General features: G+C 40.3%; 1 protein-coding gene across 1 annotated transcript in view; it reads left to right on the forward strand.

Moving 5' to 3' along the window:
- SNED1 (sushi, nidogen and EGF like domains 1) overlaps positions 1 to 15,859 on the forward strand; it is a 1,598,911-nt gene that overhangs the window by 1,505,146 nt on the left and 77,906 nt on the right. The gene's annotated exons all lie outside the window — the stretch shown is intronic.

Below are 15,859 nucleotides of genomic sequence, written 5' to 3' on the forward strand. Positions count from 1 at the left end.
AGGGACTCTTCATTCTTCCTGTATAGATATGAGCCCTTTAGGGGGTGAGAAGGGGGTAAAGTTAGCACTGAACCTATCTGCCTGGATGTTGGCAATATCAGTTGGTTCTGTAATTTTCGTGCCGTTGTGCCATAACTCAGAGCAGATCTGGGTGTTGCCATTGAGATTCTTGACATAGCTATAGAATGATTTGTGGTTATCCCTAGAATCAGTGGTGATTTTGTTTTTGTAGCTAGCTGAGGATCTTATAAGGGTTCTCAGCTTCTTACTGAGGCTGACCAGGGAGCTCCTCCACTCATGGGATTTTACTCTCTTTTGCAACAATTTCTTCCTTCTGTTGTAGAGTTTGTTTATGGCAAGGGACCACCAGATTGGCTTCCTGTTTTGGAGGACAGCATCTTGGTTCTGTTTGGGATAGCACGATCCATGCACTCGTGTAAGTGCTTATAGAGTGCATTTGTGTAGGATTCAGCAGTCGTAACTGTATTGTCCATCTGCATGGGTGTCATGAAGTTCACCACTTCTGTCTTAAGAAGCATGAAGTTAGCTTTGGAGAAATTTTTTACCATGGTTTCCATAATGGTGGTGAGGGTGGGATGTGGATATCTAGGGTGATTAGCTTATGATCGGATCTGACCAACAAGGAGTTGACTTCAGGTGTGGAACACCAGTCACTCATGTTGGTAATGACTAGGTCTAGGATATTGTTGCCCCTGGTAGGGGTGTGGATAAGTTGATTCAGGGCATTGGAATTTATGAATCCCTGGAAACGTTGAGCGAAGGAGTTGGTACATGAGTAGTTTTCCCAGTTAATAGTGAAGTAGTTGAAATCACCCATTATTAGGGTATTTGGTTGAACCCTAATATTTTCCTGTATATCAAGACAAGAGGAGTGGGAATCCTGGGGCATAGTGGGGGATCTGTAGCAAGCTACAATTTGGATTGCAGTTTTTCCCAGAGTTAGTTGCACTTGGATAACCTTGGATACATTATTCTGAGCAAATAGCCTGGAGGTGTGGATATCCTTAATGAGTATGGACACACCTCCACCTTTGGTGTTCCGGTCAGGTTAGATGGCTGAAAAGTGTGGTATAAGTTATACCCTGGTAATGCAGGGGTGCTGTCTGGAGCCTTGAACCAGGTCTCAGTCACTGCACAGATATTGATGTTCTCCATTTTAAGGAGTGCATCAAGGGAGTGCATTTTGAGATTTAGACTTCTAGCTCTGAGTAGCATTACCCTCAGTTTTTGCTTACCTGTTCCTGTTACGATGGTGAATTTGTCATTTGAACCTTGCCTAAAGAATTTTGACTGATATACTTTTTTTTAGTAGTCAAGTAAACATGTTATGGTCTTGAAATGCACTCACTAATACACATACTGTCTACAAAAATACCATGCAAATACCTTTTGTCTAAGTCTGTATACTGCACTGTAAAAGATCTCACCCTTCAGTGCAGACAGGGCAGCACATACTTTCTCTCCACTCCCACATACTGCAAGTCGATGCAGGTCACCCAAGAGTCACCAGGAAAGCTGACCTAAGCATGTTATGCCCACTAACTCTGCTTACATACAAGAATGTGACTTAGTCATATGTCATAGGCTTGTGGGAGCTGCAAATCAGTTGATCTGCTAGGACATTTTAGCTTTGCCAATGCCCACCCTTAGGCTTTTCCTCCCTTTTCAATAAGGGCCAGGCCATTCATACCAAGGATGAATTTATGCATATCCAACCAGTTATCCTTTGTAAAGGCAGACAGTGTGTCACACTGTTTAATTTAGGGAGTTAGTTTGTTCTAAAGAGGTGGGTAAGCACTGTGTCATAATCTATCCCTCCACCATGTGCTTGTATTTGTTGGAGCAGATTTAGATTTATGGTCCGAGTATTAGCTGGGCAATTTGGTTTATGGATGTATAAGAGTTTTGGACTACTGGATCAGCTGTAACTAGCAAAGCCTCCATCCTCCACCTTAGTAACACATGATAACCCTGACCTTAACTCTAACCTGCATCTTAAATTAAAAAAAAATGTTCCCATAACACTACCACTGCAGAAGACATTTGGGACTCTCATCACACACGTGCATGTGGGCACACACAAGCACACTAAATCTATCCCCTAACCTAACCTGAAACAGTCACAATCACACACACACTCTTTATCTGTCCTCTGACCTAATCTATCCCCTAACCCTAAACACGCACAATCATGCACACTTAATTCATCCCCTTACCTGACCCTTGGTCTAACCATAACCCATATACATTAGCAAACAGACACACACTCACGCCTTCTACACATCCCTGTTACCTGTTGTAATGAAGCCTACACCCAGCAAAACATCTGTTTGATAAAGTGGACATTTAACCAGAAAACACCGACTTCTGTCTGTCCACCAAATCAATCATCTACAAATCAGAGCCACTATAAAGTATATGAAGACATAATAACTTGGGTCTAAGTTGCTATGTGGTCATACACAACAGGTAAGAATAGATGGAGTCATATCTCCACTACAAGCTATCACCAGTGATGTACCACAAGATTCTGTTCTGGGACTAGTCCTTTTTAACATCTTTAGATGTCAACACTGTTGGCAACACTGACAAAATATGCAGATGACTGCAAAACTGAGAGCATTGCTCTGAATCTCTGACACTAGTTCCCTTCAACCACCACTTCAAAAATTACGAGAGTGGTAAAGTACAAATAAATTTGCCTTCCATGTCAGAAAATATGAAGCTATCTGGCATTTGGAAATTTCCTACTTGGGGACTGTCAGTCTCACAATCCTGTAAATCAGTTGCATATAATCAACCAAATGTGGTGGATTAAACAACAGAAGTTGACAAATGAGCATTTAGGCCAAAAGCAGGATTCTTTTTGTGTGTGTGTGTGTGTGTGTGTGTGTGTGTGTGTGTGTGTGTGTGTGTGTGTGTGTGTGTGTGTGTGTATAAATAAATAAAAAAAAAAATATATATATATATATATATATATATATATATATCTACACACATATATATATATGTATGTGTTTGTGTGTATATGAAAATGGGCCAGCAGCCAAGAGGACTAACCCTGTTGACAAAAGACACATAAATAAAACAAACATTATGGTTTCTGTGAATTAAAAACACATTAATTACAGGTGGTGTTCCAGCTTGCTTTACCCAATTATGCATTGGCCCTGCAAAATTTTAATTACTACTGCACACAGGAGGGACAATCATCTCATTCAAAGACGGCCTACCATACCCTTTGCCTACCCAAAGGAACTGGTTTGACCCTGCCAAGTTAAAAATACATCATTTTTCTTTCATATAAGCATTAGCTATGATGCAATATTTGCTCTGAGAGTGTTGATGGAGAAGTACAAAGAATGTCAGAAGGGGTTGCATTGTGTTTTTGTAGACTTAGAGAAAGCATATGACAGGGTGCCTAGAGAAGAATTGTGGTATTGTATGAGGAAGTCAGGAGTGTCAGAGAAGTATATAAGAGTGGTACAGGATATGTACGAGGGTAGTGTGGCAGCGGTGAGGTCTGTGGTGGGAGTGATGGATGCATTTAAGGTGGAGGTGGGGTTACATCAAGGATCAGCTCTGAGCCCTTTCTTATTTGCAGTGGTGATGGACAGGTTGACAGACGAAATCAGACAGGAGTCCCCGTGGACTATGATGTTTGCAGATGACATTGTGATCTGTAGTGAGAATAGGGAACAGGTGGAGGAGACCCTGGAGAGATGGAGATATGCTTTAGAGAGAAGAGGAATGAAGGTCAACAGGACTAAGACAGAATATATGTGTGTGAATGAGAGGGAGGATAGAGGAATGGTGAAGATGCAGGGAGTAGAGGTGACAAAGGTAGATGAGTTTAAATACTTGGGGTCAATAGTTCAGAGTAACGGTGAGTGTGGAAGAGAGGTGAAGAAGAGAGTACAGGCAGGATGGAGTGGGTGGAGAAGAGTGTCAGGAGTGATTTGTGACAGACGAGTACCTGTAAGAGTGAAAGGGAAGGTCTACAAGAGGGTAGTGAGACCAGCTATGTTATATGGGTTGGAGACAGTGGCATTGACAAAAAGGCAGGAGTTTGAGCTGGATGTGGCAGAGTTAAAGATGTTAACATTTGCACTGGGTGTGATGAGGGTGGACAGGATTAGGAATAAGTATATTAGAGGGTCAGCCCAGGTTGGAAGCTTTGGAGACAAAGCCAGAGAAGCAAGATTACATTGGTTTGGACATGTGCTGAGGAGGGATACTGAGTATATTGGAAAAAAGATGCGAAGGATGAAGCTACCAGGTAACAGGAAAAGAGGAAGGCCTAAGATAAGGTTTATGGATGTGGTGAGAGAGGACGTGCAGGTGGTTGGTGTGACAGAGCAAGATGCAGAGGACAGGAAGAAATGGAAACAGGTGATCCGCTGTGGCGACCCCTAACGGGAGCAGCCAAAAGAAGATGATGATGATAAGCATTAGCTATGACTTCTATTACACCTTGTTTCACCCAAATACATACAAGTCCTGCAAAGCCAGAATTACAGCAGCAACAGCAAAGCCAATAATTTTATCCACAAACTGCCCCATCTCTACTGCCTAAGCATAGTATCTGCTTTAAGACTGACATGTTAAAAAAGAAAATAATGATTTCATTAACAACTTTTTTACATAGACAGTAATCAAAACTTGTATTCCATCTTGCTTCTCCTAAATTCACATCAGTCCGGCAAACCCACAATTACAACAACAAACAGCAGGAAATTCATTTCCTCCTCAAAAAGAATCCATATACATCGCCTAACAAATGTATCTGGTTTGACCCTGCCAGGATAAAATATATTAATAATACTGGTTACATTATTATTTATTTGCTGCACAGAAATAATAGCTAGAATTAGTCTTCTAGCTTTCATCACCCAAATACAAATTTGTCTTGCAAATCCTGAATTGCATTAGCAAAGAGGAGGGCCATTAATTTCATCCTGAGACAGTCTTCATATCTATTGCATAACAACAGTTTCCGGTTTGACCCCGACAGGATGAAAAAAAAAAAAAAAAATTATATATATATATATATATATATATATATATATATATATATATATGTGTGTGTGTGTGTGTGTGTGTTAGTTACAACCCAAGAGGTAAGACCATCCAGACAAGACAAGACACAAGTCATGAAAACCTGTATTTAGCAAATACACAACAGAGAGGTAATCTATCATAAGGTAAATGTAAATTCCAAGTGTGGACAGATGAGTGAGCATCACACTGGTGCTATTACATGTAGAAATTATTTCCATCTGACAGCAAGAAAGCTCAAATTATTCTTTCATGATACTCTGAACCAAATCTCAAAATTGCAAAATGTTTAATTTAGTAATCTCAAAAAATAGCATAAAAATATGGAAAAGTGTTGTAGAAGGGAAAAAAAGGTAGAATAAGTTAAAAATGTTTTTATTGTGGTGGAAGGCAATCATCTCTGATATCTTAACAAGGGAGGCTGTATCCCTCACAGTCCCCTTCTTAAGTACTCCAGCTGTGAGGGAAGGCAACACAAATCTAATCCAACCCTCATTTTGAAGTGTCTTGACCTCAGACCTGGTAGATTAAAGCTGGAGGTTACTGGGTATAGTGGCGCCCCATGGGGTGCAGAGGGTTTACAGAGCTATGTTAGAAACCTAGGAGGAAACTCCCAGATATGCTCAGAATTAGTTCAAAATGATGTGAAAATTACTGAACCTACACACATTGCCAACATACTGGCTGACAGGTTCAGTGCAAACTTCTCCCCCCCAAGAGGAGAGATATCTATTCCAGAGGATTGTAGCCCCCCAAACATCTCCAACGCCCAGGTGAGAACTGCCCTCACTAAGGCAAAAAACACAGCATCCATGGGACCGGATGGTGTCCCCGGCTGTGTGCTTCATGAACTCAATGAGGAATTAAACCCACAGTTAGGACAGCTGTTTAATCTTAGCCTCACCTCAGGATACGTACCCAAGGAGTGGCGCACGGCGACTGTGGTCCCACTTCATAAGGCGGTGCCTCCACAGACCCTGGAAATTACCGCCCCATTAGCTTGACAAGCCTTATCTGCAAAGCCATGGAGAGGATCATAATGGAACTCATAAATAAAGACATAGGGAACTTGCAGACTTTGGATCCAACTCAGTTTGGCTTTGTCAAAGGCAGATCCTGCCTCTTAAACTTGGTTGACTTTTTCGAGACAGTCACCAAGGCCATTGATGAGGGAAAGGCAGTCCATACAGCCTACCTCGACCTGGCAAAGGCCTTCACACAATACCCCACTCAGGTATCATCGAAAAACTCATCAGCTTGAATGTAAACCCATACATCACAAGATGGGTTGCAAACTGGCTAAGTGACAGAACCCACAGGGTCAGAGTTGCTGGAGCCATGTCAGACTCAAAGCCTGTCACAAGTGGTGTCCCACAGGGCTCAGTCCTGGGTCCACTCTTGTTCGGCATCTACTTTTCTGAAGTACAAGCAAACACAGGAGGGTTATGGCTGACAAAGTTTGCAGATGACTGCAAACTGGGCCATAGTCGAAAACACATCTGACACAGATATCCTCCAGAAGGGCCTCACAGAAATGGATAACTGGTGCCAGAGCCATGGCCTGAAGTTAAACGCCAAAAATGCATAGTCATACCCTTTGGGAAAAACAAGGCTACCCCTAGCTACCATATAGGTGGGAATCCACTGAACACAGAAAAAGTCATCAGAGATCTGGGGAGCCAGGTTGACAGTAGCCTTCGCTTGACACTCATGTTGCTAAAGTAGTTAGGAAAACCTTCTATATCACCCACCTGATCATGAAGGGATTCACATCTAGATCAAGGGAGGTCATCGCCCCTGTACTCATCACTTATTAGACCTATGATTGAGTACAATGCCCCGTTCGAATGTATCTGACCAGACACCTGCTGCAGCTTGAAAGGCCCCAAAAGTTCCTCACCAAAAGGATAAAGGGTCTCAAAAATATGTCTTATGCTGCCCGACTGAAAGAACTCCAGCTCTATTCAGTCTCATACCGCTTGCTCAGAGGTGACCTGTGCCTGACATATAAGGCCATGTCAAACCCAGATTTGATGAATATGCTTCACCTCAAAAATCTAGATCCCTCAGAACCACAAGGGCGGAGACTTAAACCTTGACACGGTTATAAATAGAACGTGCTGGAGGGACAGATTCATCACCCAGAGACTCCCTATGCTGTGGAACAAAATCCCGGTACATGTGAGGCAGAGCACCTCTCTGGTCTTGTTCAAGAGGAATCTTGACCAATGGATGGGAGATTGCAGATATACCCCAGGGATTACTTCAGCGTCACTGCTTGACAGAGGCACAGCAAAATGATAGGCATAGTTTTTATTCAAACTAAAGGGGTGGCGAAAGCCACATAACTATGGGCTAGGCTTATAAATGCCCTTGGGCAGATAGCCTAGTATGAACCTATGAACCTATGAACCTATGAACCCACTAGCAGGAATTATAAGGTGTACATATCTCAATAACTGCTTCAGTATACTTCCTGCAGTATACAAACAACAATTTATTTAGTAATATTTTCAATTTACTGCAAAGCAGAAAGCTTACAGGACAGAGCCCAAAACATTTGGCATTGAAAAAAAGTGGGCATTTTTTTTTTGAGGACTATAGCCTTCAGCAGCCCACAATACCACACCTTCCATATTTGCAAGAGATACAGAGTGGAGAGACTGACTTTGCTAAATTTGCTAAACTTAGCATACTGTGACTGTGTTAGCCAATCAGATTGGAATACATGCAGTGTAACTGCTGATATGTGGCCAACACTTAATAGAAGAACAGCAGTGGGAACACTGTTCAATGGCTTGTGGGCAGCCGAGCCAATGACTTGCTGCAGGAGTGGTATCATAAGGGCTACAACATACCATGCCTGGATAGAAAATATACCTTTGGCATTTATTAAGCATTCAAGTTCTGACAGCTATTATCATGCATGTAGCATTTTTGCCAGAGACAGTAAGAGCAGAAGCCATAAGAGTGCTATCTTGGTGAGAAGGGATATATGGGAATGGGCTGGTCAGACCCCAGTAACAGCATATGGAGTGGTCAACCTTTCCCGGTTATATTTGCCATTGACTGTATCCTGTTCAGAGGGGCATCATGTCATGGTGGTCTGGTTGGGGATTTACTACTGAAAGGGATATGGTGGGTGCAGTGGTCATAATGATTGCTATTCAACGATGGGCTATTAGAACTAGACTGGCTCACTGGGTAAGTGGGCGGCAAAGAAGCACACATCGACCAAGGGAATGCTCCACCACAATATAAAGGCACAAGTACAGTATGATCTCCTTTTTGACAAGTGAGGGTGCATACCTGCAGTGACTAATAGTATGCAGTGGTACCCACTGTCCAGGCAGCACTCTGTCATACAATGGTGTGCAGATGTTGAACTGCACATATATTAGGTAGCAGCTGACATTTTGTTGGAATACATTTACCTCAGATGGTGCTTAGGTCATGTAAGGAGATGACAGAAGATTACAACTTGGCAGATGTGCTTTGTCATTTGTCTCCTACTCTAGAGTTTAGAGCAACAAACCCTCTAATCCTTTTGGAATTGTTTGTAAATTCAAATCTGCCCCCGATGACTTGTGTGAATTCTCATTTGTGTTTGCTGCATGACAAACAATAGAAATACTGACTTCATCTCCTTTGTTTTACAAGCTTGGGGTAGCACCTTACCTCAAACATGAATCATTTTACAGTCTGGTAGTAGAACTCTACTACTTTCACTAGTAAATGACAAAATATCTGTAGGCAAACATATATTTAAAACTTTGTTGTTGTTGTGTCTTTCGGCTTTTCCCGGTTAGGGGTCACCACAGCGGAACTCCGGTCCGCTAATGATTGGTAGTTGATTTTTATGTGCCGAGTTACCAGCCCTGATGCACAACCTTCAATGAAGGTACACCCATTCACGTATGTCTCCACGCAGAAGACACTCTAGCTGAAAATCGAACCGGACAGCATCTGACTGTGAGGCGACAACGCTACCGCAACACCACCACCGTGGGTCATATATTTAACGTTTGTAAATAGGTGTAAAAGTTTTACTTCAGCATAACTTCAAATCTCCATGAGTGTTCTTAAATAACTCCCAAGAGTAAATAAAACACTATGTGTTGATTAGAACATTTATCTTTTTGCAAATTGCTGGTCCTTTTATTCTTACAAACCAGATACTTCTAGTAGAGCATTTAACAATCGCAAGGTGTTTGCAGCTTATACATTGCATTGTTTCTGCAGTAGTTTCAGCATTTTTGTAGCCTCACCTTGCCTCCTTTACACTGTAGCAATGTATATGTTACAAATGTAGCAAACATTTGCTACAGTTTACACCCTGCCTTCACAGAGCACTACAACGCTCAAATTTTACTAAAAAAATGTATTTTACTGTAAACTGCAGCAAACTGTTTGATAGCAACAGTTGCTATAGTTAAAACCACTCACAGCATTTGAGGTTTGACTACAGGTGCAATACCGGCTTTTAAAAGCTGGTATTACATTAAAGACTGATCGGGATCGGCTGGTCCAGGGCTCAGACTTCTCAACTGCCTAGATTTTTTGAGAGTGTTCAAATTCTTGCTTCATGTTTTTTTTTTTTCCCTTTTAAGTTTAGTTTTTACTTTAAACTGCAGCAAACTATTTGCAAGCCGCAGTTGCTACAGTTAAGACCACACAAAGTACTACTGTGCTGCAGTTTGACTGCAAATGCAATACCGGCTTTTAAAAGCCGGTATTACATTACAACCGGATTGAGATCGGCTGGTCCTGGTCCAGGGATGTCAGAGCAGACCTATCAGCTGTCCAGATTTTTTGGAGAATGTTCAGATTCTTGCCTCATGTTTCAAAAAAAAAAAAAAAAAAAAGGAAAAAAAAAGCTTTGTTTTTACTTTAAACTGCAGCAAACTGTTTGCTAGCAACAGTTGCTGCAGTTAAGACCACGGACAGCGCTGCAGTGTTCATGTTTGACTACAGATGCAATGCCGGCTTTTAAAAGCCAGTATTACATTAAAGCCTAATCGGGATTGACTGGTCCAGGGCTGAGACCTCTCCACTGTCCAGATTTTAGCCTCATATTTTTGGCCCATTAAACATATGTTTTAAGTTTTTATGGCAAATCACAGGTGACTGAAGCCACTAAATAATAACATGGTTTTCAGACATACTATCCCTCAGAAAAAATGTGTGCTATCACAAATCCTGTTATTCTAGCAACTTTCTAGGCTTATAATAGTGATATTTAAAATCTATCCTTATAGTTGAGCCGTTGTTTCCCCCATTATCATAGCCTTTGTCCCGATTGCTTGTGCTAAAGGTTTATGAGGTATGCTGTGCTTACCAATGTCATAATATAAAAAATATTTTATATATATATATATATATATATATATATATATATATATATACATATATACATACACACACACACACACATATATATATATATATATATATATATATATATATATATATATATATATAAATCAGAAAATCAGTGTGTATTTTTACCAATGCTCTTGGATCATTCTTTTAGTAACAAGTAGGAACTAGAGGGAAGGTCTTGCAGTTTACACAGGGAAAACAAAACTGCAATGGGCATAGGATATATGGGCAGGGACGTACTGTGATCTCACAAAGTGGGTGGGATTGTTAGAACATCATTAACTGATGTCACAAACAGGGAAGTGATTAGCTAAGTGGGTGGTAGTGTTTTCAGCTTCGGTCCAAGGCAGAAAAGCAATTTTAGTAACGAGATAGCGTCCCTTTAATACCCTGCTGGAGAACATTCGTTCTCCAATCAAGGTACTGATGGCAGTAAGCCCATTCTCTGAAAAAGAGATAATTATTAGCGCATGTAAAATAATGCATGCTAACTATAAGAATCAACCAGAAGAGGATAGAAAAGGCTGGCAGATGAGAATGGAAAGGCAATATACAAATAAACAATGAAATAATATTTATATGGCTCCCAGGTATGCAACAAAATCTAGAAGGTTTAGCATTTTTGGATGAAAGTCTTTGCATTAGTATTTTTATATTCCATGTAGACTTCAGAGAAATGTTCCACAGGTACACAGCAAGTGCTGGAGGGGAAAAGGGAAAGAGATGGATACCTGGGAGAATATTTTTTTTGGAAATGAAATAAGATGATAGATTTTAGAAATTCTCTAAAGGGAACATTGCCAGAAATGTAGGGGGACCAAATTATTTTCTTTAAGGAAATAATTCTTTTGAACTGGGATATAGAAAATGAACTGCTATACACACTAAGACCCTACTAAGTTTTATGCTGTTCGCTGCGGAAAAAAAATCAGTTATTAGAAAATGGAAATCAAAAACAAAATCAACTGTAACTAAATTGTTAAATGTTGTAAAGGAGATAAAATAACTGCAAGTGGGATCTTTAGAAAAGGGAATGAGCAAACTACATAAAAATAAACGGAATCTGTAGGAACAATAAATACAGAACAATGTTCAGGAGGAGGAGGAATGATATTTCAGAGAACACAGGGCTTTTACAATCTGTGTACTATTAAACTGAATAATTGTTAAGACAGAAATCATATTTATAAAGTGTGTAAAAATCTTTGCAATAGTTTGTTTTCTATTTTATAACTGTATATATACTCATGTCACTGTGTAATTTGTGATGTTAATAACACTGTTAATAAAATAGCACAACTGAATATGTTAACTGACCTTACTCAACATGGCTTTATTGATGGAAGGACAACATTTGCAAGCCTACTAGAGTGTTAAGAACCACTTAGTGTGTCCTATGATAATAGTTTTGCAGTTATTTTACTGTATGTGGACCTGACAAAGGCAGTTAACATGTTACCCCACCCTAAAATTATTAACTGAGAAAATTACGTCAGTTTATACATCGCAAGGTGGCTATGCAAATGGTTATAGCACTGAACTCAATAGTCACTTGAATGATTCTTCTGACTCGGTGAATGTAAAGTCTGGTGTCCCACAGAGATAGGTTCTATCACCATTCTTATTAAGTCTGTTATTTGCCTCATTCCTGATATCAGATCAGTCCTAGTTACCAGAATATGCTGATGACTAGGGCAGTTGTTATACCACTCAGTGATGTAAAGCAAATAAACATCTATTTGGATGAGATCAACACATGGATTAAACAACTTGGACCATCTTTCTGTACATATAAATATAAAGTTACAGGGTTTTAAAACTATAGACAGAATAATTAGGCTAGTTGATCAGGTGGTAGAATGTTAAAATAAATGAGTTTAAATATTTCGCTATCCTGGGTAAAATAAATTTGTTTTAGAAAAAAATGTAAATTATATTAAAAACAAGGAACTAAGGCAAAAGGATTTAATTTTTAAAAGCATGGTTATCAGGGATCCAGAAATACTTTGTAACATATTTAAGTGTTTAATTTATCCATTTATGGAATAGAATTCTACATTTTGTGTATAGATCCACTGAAGTCAATACTCCTGAACTTTTTCAAATAAGCAAAAAGATTTCTGTCACTTAACAAACTTGATTACAGTTCAAGACTCCAAAAACTAAATTTGTACATCATCTGTCTCCTGATAAGAGGCTAATTTGTCTAGTGTATAAGGTATTTATTGATGATCAATTAAGAATCTTACTTGGTTTGCAGAAATATCCAAATCAAAGTACTTTTAAAGCATGGCAATTTTTAGTTTGGCATGCATTTGAATAAGACAAAAAGAGATATAATTTCCTGATTTAGACAGTTGCTAAATTTTGGAACAAGGTACCAGTCATTATATGACTTTCTTCAAACTTATTTTTTTTTTTTGACAGGTCAACAAGATCTGCCCATAGGCCTCCTCCTTCCTGTACCTAAAATGACACATTTGTTACCCCACTGGGGCAGGAGTCCTCCAGCACATTATTTTAATGGGGGAGACATGAATTGTTTAAGGGGTGGGATGGGCTACTGATCTTGCAGACTGTATTGTCCCCACCCCCGTGGCAGGATGCATGCTTCACAATAGGTGCATGCGTGCCACTATGCATGTGCAACTTCCTGGTTAAATGGTTAACCACTACAGCATGAGCAAATGAGATTCCTTTCTGTAGTCTGTCACCAATGCAGTGGGGCAAGCTGGTGTCAGCTGTTCAGCAGATTTTTTTCCCCAGTTTAGAGTTTATTCAAAAGCAGGTTAAATAACTGGGTAGGTACTAGAAGGTATCAATACGGCATTAAGGAGTCTGTGTTCTTTGATGGCCTATGGGCATAAACACAGGTTTAGCCTATACCTCTGAACCTATAAACCATGATCACAAACAGTCCAGGATGCACAAGCCTAGGAGTCTGAAGTAATCACATGACTCTGCAGCCAAGTCCACACCCCCACAGCCCTATGGATATGCTCACTGGCTAACTGTACCCATCAGTGCCTCACCTTTCTGGCTCCCATCTGGAGTTAATTGCATGCATGACCAGTTAACAGATGCTGTTAGTTTGAAGTATTTCATTACTGATTGCAGTATTTCTGTAAAAAGCTGGCCTGAGATGGACTTGATGGCTCCTGCATACTGTCACTGCAGGGCAAAAGTGGTTGTTAGGGGATGGACTTGTCATTACAGTGGCAACAAAAAAAAAAACAAACAAGCAAAATAAAGCCATTTTACCTGTGTAGAGTTGCAGAGTGAGGGCAAGGTAACTATGTGAATTACTACCTTGTTCATGACTGCCACACCATGATGACCATCCTCAAACTAACAAAAAAAATACAAAGGTAATCCCCCTTCCTCACTTACACAGCACCCTAGGCAACTACCTAATTTCCTTTTCCTTGATGCCAACCCTGATGTCATCAAAGAGTATCTTCTAATTAGTTGCCTATCCAATTTTGATTGCAGTCTCATCTACATCTAATAGCTGAGTTATGCCTTATCTGACTACCACCGAACTGAAACAGAAGTTACCATGGCTCGATCCTGGCCCTGGGAGTCCATCTACTTACTCTGACAGAGGTATGTAGAGTGACTGTAACAGCATTTCCTTTAGTATGCAGGTAAGTTCATTATTTTCGGTTTTGGAAACAATGACCTCAAAGTCAGACAGGAACTTGCATATAATTGAAAAATGGTTAAACTATTTCTGTCCTGTACTTTAATAATGCTAAGTCCAAGCTTACTCTTTTTTTTAAGTAAAAGTCAGAGAAAATGGATTCTACGTCTTCATTTTAACTGTCCTCAGTACGACTATATAGAATAAATTAGGCCAGCCAGATACATCAGTATTCTATCTGATAATGACCTGAAGTTTGAAGTACATGTCTTTCTGTGTGATCAAAAAAAGCAAAGCAAACTTTAGGCTACCATGACTGTAGCAAGCATTTTCTCATAGAATCATAGGAGGTTGCTAGGCTAATGGCCCTAGGGCTCTTACAAGCCTAGCCAAGTACAGCCCTTGTTCCCAAGAATATCAAGGTATTAAGCAGACCTAAGTCAACAACTACTGCCCTTGTCCAAGATGGGCACAGGTGAAAATGGGGTGAATTTGCGGTTTCCCATTCAATCATCCAAATTACACTTATATAGAGTCAGCGAGGGGCTCTGCTTCACCTGAACTGGACATTTGTTCCAGAGGAAAGGTAACCTCTGTGAGACATATCTGTCTCTCCAGTAAGTCCTGTTGATGTCACATACTAGGTTGAGTTCCCCAGAGTAAGTGCATTCTATACCATTTGATTTATGAATGTGTACCATTTTCATTAGAGCAGGATCTGAGATTGCTTTATGTGGAAGTCGGAGGCCACCTCTGAGTAGTCTATAAGACGCAGAGTTTAATGACAGTGATTTCAGTCTGTCAACATATGAATATGCTGAAGACCCTGAATTTTCTTTATAAGAAACTTCTGATGTCTTTCCATTTGCTGCAGGTGCCTGGTAAGGTACATACCAAAGGCAGCACTGTACTGTATTATTGTCCTATTATTCTCACTCAAGATTCTTGTATCAGATTCATAACTCTCTTTTTGCCAGCTCCATGGCACAGACAGGTGATACCATTGCTAGGACATGAAGAAGATCCAAGACCAATTAGAAACCTGGGCAGTGAAGGACTCAGCTGGAGAGGTAAAGAAATGATAAGAAACTAGCTGTTTGCCTCTCCCTAGGTGGAATGATTTGGTTACCTGCCCTGAGGGCACATATTCCTGTTACATTCTTTGATGGAAACCAGAGGTTGAAAATGTATTATCTGTATAAGTTAGCCACCCATGACTGGATGGGAAACAGATAATATACCCCTGGGATTCCACCCATGTCCCTGCTGGACAGGGGCATTGGGTGCTGATTTGTCTAAACATGAGTTAAACTCTTGGCTAGGCTTATAAGGGCCTCAGGGCCAGTAGCCTATTAAGCTGCTATGATCCATCCAGATTCCACTGCTTTTCCAATCCCCCTTCTCCTTGGTTTTTGTACATATGCAGATGAATGATGATTAAACTTTTGCATGTCTCTTTTTTCCCCATTATGTTGTTGTTGTTGTTGTTGTGTCTTTCAGCTTTTCCTGGTTAGGGGTTGCCACAGCGGAACTCCGATCCGTCAATGATTGGCAGTAGATTTTTACGTGCTGAGTTGCCAGCCCTGACGCACAACCTTCAATGCAGGTACACCCATTCACACATGTCTCCACACAAAAGACGCTTTAGCTGAGAATCGAACAGGACAACATCTTACTGTGAGGCGACAATGCTACCGCAGCACCTACATCGTGTAAATATTTTACTATTGCCATTTTCCCTGTCTCTGCATTATG

The sequence above is a fragment of the Protopterus annectens genome, chromosome 4.part1 (genome assembly GCF_019279795.1).
Source record: "Protopterus annectens isolate FY-2018-M chromosome 4.part1, PAN1.0, whole genome shotgun sequence".
NCBI classification, from domain to species: Eukaryota; Metazoa; Chordata; order Ceratodontiformes; family Protopteridae; genus Protopterus; species Protopterus annectens.